Below are 7616 nucleotides of genomic sequence, written 5' to 3'. Positions count from 1 at the left end.
AATATGCGTACGCGGGGAGCGGGTGAATCAGAAGACGGCTGTCAACGCACTGATGTTTATTGGGTGAAGGTCGCGGGCGCAGCCGCGCATCTATAACTACATATATCTATACTCAACATTCCTTCCTCAACAAGACAAATATATGTATATATTTATATTTCCTATTTTATAGATTAGAAAAATTGTTTATAACTGACTGGGGGACGGACTCGTCTTGACCTTTTTTCGTGTACAGCATCGTTTGTGACTTTTTCTGCTTCTTCTTCTGCCTCTTCGACATCGTGAAAATGATCATCATCCTCCGATGAAGGCGGACGACGAACTTCTCTCGTTGTTGTCATCCTGTGTGACGATACGGAATCCTGTGGCGTGGCGTGGCTCGTCGTAGATGAAGGGAACAGATTCTCATTTCTTGGTGAAGGAGACACAACCTGATCACTTCCCGTACAAGCGACGAGTGCAACCTTGTAACGCTGTCGGCATCCGTTGCACTATTTTTATAGGTATAAACGCCACCGTCCCCCGGTCTCTGATTGTCTACGTTTGATCCAGCCCCTTTATTATACAATATCAATTGGCTTTGATGTTTTTTAACATAATCTAGCGATATCAGATCCTTAATCACGTACAACATTTTTCCTAGTCTTTTTTTTACAATTCCTTTAACCCAAGTAAACTTATTATTATTTAAACGTTTTTTATAGAAAACATATAGGCCGAGAGAGAATGTACGAATGTTACCACTGCATTCTTTAGTTTGTAAACACTGTTTAGCACGCACATGGTTAGCAAGTGATGTGGATGGGGGCGACGCCGACGGTGGACGGTATGGGATCAGGAGGTCGAGCCGTGATCTCATCTTCCGGCCGAACACTAGCTGAGCCGGTGATACACCCGTTATTGAATGAATAGAATTTCGGTAATCATAAATGTATTTTAACAATTTTAGCTTACTTTCCCATAAATTATTATTACTTTGTAAGATTGATTTTATACCCCGTTTAACTATTTTTACGTATGATTCCGCTTGTCCGTTGCTTGCCGGGTGATATGGAGGTGACGTCATGTGCGAAATTCCGTTCAAGCTGCAAAAATGTTTAAACTCTTGTAAAATAAAAGATGTACCGTTATCTGTAACTATTGTATTAGGTAAGCCAAACCTAGACATGAAATCATATAATTTATCTATTACTGCTGGTGAAGTGTACAACCATTCATATCGTAAACCTCTAGCCACTTTGTGTGAGCGTCCACAATCACTAGGTACATGCGCCCATTGATCGGACCTAAAAAATCTAGATGCACCCGATGAAAGGGGTGCGGGGGGTACTGCCATGGTGACACAGGCGCACGTGGAGGCGACGCTCGCAACTGCACACATACGTCACATAGTCCTATCATTCGTTCTAAAGCCTCATCAATCTTTGGAAACCAGAATCGTGAGCGAGCCTCTGCTTTTGTTTTTACAATACCTAAATGTGACTCATGGAGTTCTGACAAAACTCGCTCGCGCAATGATTTTGGTATCACCACCTTGTGACCACGCATGAGACATCCGTTCTCATACGACAGTTCAAGTCTACACAAATAATACGGTTTTAATTTGGTATCTTTTATCGATTTGGATCAGCCCTTAAGTGCGAATTGTATAACTCTTTTCAACAAGCGATCCTTGTTCGTCGCGTTACGTAGTTCCTCAACTGTTAATGGGAACGATTCATCTATAACGAAGCACACATAGGCGGCGCGGTCGCACACGTCGTCGACCCCCCGCGCAATCGGCGCTCCGCGCCACCCCCGCTATCGCCATCGTCGTCGGTCGTAGCCGCCAAACTGGATCGCGACAAATAGTCTGCGCTGTTGTCTGTGCTTTTAATGTACTCTATTGTAAAATTGTAACCACTTAAAAATAAGGCATAACGTTGCAATCGATTTGCGGAAACTTCAGGTATTCCTCTATGTGGACCAAATATAGAAAGAAGGGGCTTGTGTTCTGTGCGTAAAATGAATGGTACTGTCCTTCCATACAAATATTGATGGAATCGCCGGACACCGAAAATTATTGCAGTGGCCTCCTTCTGTATTTGGGAATATCGTTTTTCGGCATTATTAAGTGTACGTGACGCGTATGAAATCGGTTTTCGTAACCGTCGTTTCCAATTTGAGACAAAACTGCACCTAATCCGGTAGGTGAAGCGTCCATTGTCAAAATTATCTTTGCCTCAGGATTGAAACGCGCTAAGACTTGTTCAGACGTTAGGGCTTTTTTAATTTCATTGAATGCTTTGTCTTCTCTACTAGACCATACCCATTTGCTGCCCTTTTTCAAACATTCATATAATGGGCTTAAAACACTAGATGCTCCCTGAATGAACCCCCTATAGTAATTAACTAATCATAAAAACGATTGTAATTGTTTTACATTTTTAGGTATTGTTGCGTCTAATATGGCTTTCACCTTTTTTGGTGATTTTTCAAACCCTCCTTATTAATCACATAACCCAGATAACTTATTTCGTCACAAAAAAAAGCACATTTTTCTTTTTATAACGTTAACCCGGCACCCTGTATTTTTTGTAGCATCTGGTTTAATCTATCCAAGTGCTGAGCACGATCAGACCCAGTGATTAGAACATCGTCTAGCAGTACTAAAACGCCACTTATACCTGCGAGCAGATTTTCCATGGCGCGCTGGAAAATAGCAGGTGCGCTTGCAAGGCCCAACACTAATCGTGTATACTAAATAGACCGCGATGCGTATTGATGCAGGTTAGCTTTTGTGAGTCGTTATCTAAGCAAAATTGGTTATAAGCCATTGATAAATCCAGTTTTGTAAATTGCTTCTCTCCATACAATTTCGAAAATAGTTCATTAACAGTAGGGAGCGGGTACTGATCGACATACAATTGTTTGTTTATAGTAGCAGAGTAATCCGCACAAATACGTATAGACCCGTTGCGTTTTAACACCGGTACTATCGGTGACGCATATTCAGAATGTTCTACTGGACGGAGCACCCCTAATTCGACTAGTCGATTAATTTCACTGTCAACCTTATCCCTTAATGCGAATGCAACGGGACGTGCTTTACAAAAAACGGGTCTAGACCCTTCTTTCCAGGCTAATTTTACTTCGTACTTATTAAATTTCCCTAATTTCCCTGAAAACAAATTGGGGTAACGGGTTTGTAAGGATTTAATTAAATAATTTTCTTCGCAATAATGAACCGGGCTAAGTTGCAGTTCAAACTGAGCAATAAAATCGCGACCCAGCAAAGACGGCCCGCCGCCGCGGACCACAAATACGTCAAGTGTGCGTGTGCGACCGGCCCACTGCACTGATAACGGAACACGTCCAATGCAACTCAGCACTTCACCAGAGTAACTTATAAGTCTTTTATTAGTTGATATTAAAGATAGATTTGTAAAATGTAACTTGAAAGTCCTTTCTGACATGACTGTAACCGCCGACCCGCTGTCAACTTCGAATCTAAACTTTTTACCGTTAATAAACACCGTTTCAACCAGTGGTTCGCCTTTCAATGATCGAACATTGAACAACTCCCGTCATCGTCGTCGTCGTCGCCTCCATCCACATCACACGCAGATATGGAAACGTAATTCACTTTTTTGCACATTCGGCGCAAAGGGCTTTTTTTTTTACACTTCCTACATGTATAATTAGCAAAACGACACGACTCTGCTTTATGGTTAGTATAACCGCACACCGCACACTTCACTTTTCCACTACGACGCTCCTCGGTGTTATTAGGTTGCGAGATTTTGAACAACTGCTCGTGCTCGGCGGCGGGGGGCGACGCCCCAGCTGCACTGATGGCGGCCGATCGCGCGCTTCTCAGACTCTCAACCACGTCCACGGCTTGGGTTAACGTGAGCCCTGCTAAGTCCTGCACATACATCTTCTTTCTTCCTTTTCTGCTCCCGACAACATACCCATTATAAATCGGTCCCGCAACGCTTCTTCCACATTGCTAAAATTATATTGTGCGGTCAAGCCACGTAACCTGGCGGCCCACTCTGAGGGTGACTCATTTTCTTGTTGGGTAGCGGCGTAAAACCGATGGCGCTCGCTAAAACCAACCTGTTTAGGTGTGAAATGAGAATCAAGTAGACCCACTATGTCTTCGTAGGGTATGTCCTGCAGCTCCTTGGGTAGTGCTAGATCCGCAACGAGTTTATAAGAACTCTCGCTGAGTGCGCTGGGGAGTACCGCCCTTCTCTTCACTCCTGTTGAATCTGTTGTCCGGTTGACGTCGTTCGCAATAAACCATTGCAGCAATCTACACTTATACATCTTCCATGTATGTAAACTATGATCAAAATTAGATAAATGGCCTAAATTTATAAACGACATTTTATATTTTCAAATGTGTGGGTATCTCGTGGCCACTGTTGGATATGCGTACGCGGGGAGCGGGTGAATCAGAAGACGGCTGTCAACGCACTGATGTTTATTGGGTGAAGGTCGCGGGAGCAGCCGCGCATCTATAACTACATATATCTATACTCAACAAAATTACAGTCAAAACAAACTAAAAAAAATATATATTATATAATATGTGTATGTTAAAATTAAGACATTTCATAAATTTATTATAAACAAAAGAAAATTTCAAATTGTAAAAATATTACTTTAACAGAAAAGGATGTCAAAATTTGTTGCATGATTTTAGTAATTGTACATAATCAAAACCTTAACAAATAGACAAAGTTATGAAAGTGACATATTATGCCATCAATTAGAATTTAAAAAAATTAGCTCATAGGACAAATATAAGAAAATACAACTCAACAGAAGATTTAAAAAAAACATACTGGCTATGGATAATTTATTAAATTATGTAAGTTATGTTGTGTTATGTAAGTAAAGCAATGCTGGATTCGACTTTTTAAGGAGAAATCCCAAGATCAATGTAATTGTACCTAAATAAGCAAAGCTTAATCATTCACACCTGTGTGAGACTCTGAGTCCTCTTTATTGCTGATGCAGGAACCGTGTGAGAAACTTAAAAATACCTCTCTCCTTGTAACTACTTTAAATGACACTCAGAATAATATTATTCTGTAAAGCGATGGATGGATATACATATAGGTTTGCAACTTGACTACCAAAACCACAATTAACAAATATGTATTATTTATGATATAAGGAAAATGATGGGACGAACAAGTTGCGCGCCCAGTAGCGCCCATTCACAGATGCTGCGTATTGCCATTCAGAACTTCAAATCGCAAACCATCTGAGGGGCACCGCCACCGCGCTCGTCACTCCGAGACACAAAGTTGCCAAGTCCCAAGTAGGTACCTACAATTTCATCAGCACCCACACCCCTCAAAACCAGAACGCAACAATGTCCACTGTTATCCGATTATGGAATTTCCTTCAGTAAGAGACTCGCAGGAAATGAAAGTAATATGAGACATAATTTACATGTGTAATTACATAGTTTGTCATTTCGTTATAGACTTGTAGTAAATTCCATTCTGTTGATACTTAGGCATAATTTTATTTAAAATTACTAACTTCTTTATTTGATGTCAAATCTCTTATCTTATGATAGGCATTATTTTGCAAGTTATTCTAGGTGGCAGATAACAGAATTGCTGTCACATTTCCAAATTGTTGGCTATCAGACAGCTGCTTCTGTGGACAGGATTCAATCTCCTAATATTAAACAGTCTATTCAAAACTCAATTTACAAATATTTCAATTAATACGGCAATAGAAAGGAATTGTAACAACACATCGACAGCAAAAGTAAGCCTGTCTAAAAAGTATGTGAACAAAATCAATCGAACATTAAATCTGCTGCATCAGATTATTCGGAGAATTTGCGGTGCGTGATTCTATCAGCTGCAAATTGTTGTTCGAAAATACTAAACATATATAACATTAGTATATTACATTAGGATATCTGTGTATTTGTCAATTCTCATCCTCAATGTTTTAAAGCACGTGGTAAAGTCATTCAAAGGCAAACTAAAGCAAAAATTATGAATCTTTTATACCAAACCCGTTGCAATAAAGTGATTTATGAGAATAACTGCTTCAACAAGTGTATAACTATTTTCGATAAATCACCAAATGAAATTAAATTGTTGCAAGGACATGCTTTTAAATTACAATTGACACAATGACTTTCGGCGGATTACTTCTATAGTAATAAATAGTATAATTTACAAATGTTGTACATTAATTTGAAACTGCAGAGACCGAACATGAAATCCATTAATATTGGTACATCTGCTTGCAGGTTGATTATAATGCAATGTACACTTATACTTAAGACTTGTATAATTTCTGTGTTCTGGCAATTAAACGTATTCTATTCTAAAACATTCATTAGTAATTACATAAAATTTAAAGTATGTACAGATATTGTGAGCCTATTTCTTGACCGGCATATAAAGATGTTCTGCATATTGCAGAATGCGTGTGTACTATGATGCTTTTTTTTGTTAAATTAACAAATTATTTCTATTATATTAAGCTTGAGATCACTCACGTTCATCTTACGGCTAGTCTGATAAACTGATTAGACGAGGTTTTAGGCAAAATAACTAACCAAATAAATATATTACTTCAGGCCTCGTTGTTAATTTATTACAAGATCGTAGTCTAAGTAGTAGCTTCATTTCACTTTTTCAATGTTGTAAGTCTTGTTTAGACAACATCTATACCAACATCGTACCCAATATCTTTATGAATAAATCAACGTCCGATGACTCCAATCAGTTTACTACTTTTAACACACTTTTCGTGCAGCACGATGTTCATTACTTGTATAATTCACTTTGATAATTTAAGTCTAAAGTCATAACACTAATAATTCTTTGAAATCCAGTAATTGGGCCACAGTGGAAATGTAAGGATCTGTACACTAGTGACAGTTTTAGCGACTTTGCTAGAGAGTACGCGTTATTATTTATCTTCGTACGTACTGTTGCAACTAAAGTGATGCCATTGCTAAGAGATAAAAGGTTCTATTCTATTAAGGACTTCTTTACACATAAATCTCAATACATTTGATCTTTTAACTTATTTAATAAAATATATATACTTATAGTATTTTTATATTATTGGCATCTTCATGACACAGCAGCAACCACTGTTATAATGTGTAATCTTAAAAATTAAGCTATAATATAATATTTCGTTGTATTTTTATTGTTCTAAGATTAAATAAGTCAATGTATACCTTTATATCGCAACACCCTAATAGTTTATTTGTATGAGATGCCTTTCTCAGTGCTATATATTATGCAAATAAATAAATAAATAAATTAATAGGAATGTCTTTAGCTTTATTAAGGTGTTAAAATAAAGATGCCCATCGATTTGCATGTTAATATCGGTAAATATGGGAGTTGTTTTAATATGTATACCTATTTGTACCATCTTTTGAAAACCATATTTTCAACGATTAAATATAATTCATTCAATGAAATGATAATATATTTGAATGCTATGATGTGATAAATGAAATAGTAAAAACGACTTGGAATTGGAACATTATAAACAGCGACACTGGAATAAACAAAAGTCATAAGTTAGCTTGTCAATTAACGTTTGATAATAAAATTGCAAAGCATGTC

At 38.1% G+C, this 7616-nt stretch overlaps 1 pseudogene; it reads right to left on the bottom strand.

The window, feature by feature from the left end:
- Positions 1 to 233: 233 nt before the first annotated feature.
- On the bottom strand, positions 234 to 4434 carry LOC113232662 (annotated as a pseudogene).
- Between the last annotated feature and the right edge of the window lie 3182 nt (positions 4435 to 7616).

This window comes from Hyposmocoma kahamanoa, unplaced genomic scaffold (genome assembly GCF_003589595.1).
Source record: "Hyposmocoma kahamanoa isolate Upper Pololo Valley unplaced genomic scaffold, ASM358959v1 76167, whole genome shotgun sequence".
Lineage (NCBI taxonomy): Eukaryota > Metazoa > Arthropoda > Insecta > Lepidoptera > Cosmopterigidae > Hyposmocoma > Hyposmocoma kahamanoa.
The sequence above is the reverse complement of the archived record's forward strand: the minus strand, read 5'-3'. Positions and strand labels throughout refer to the sequence as shown.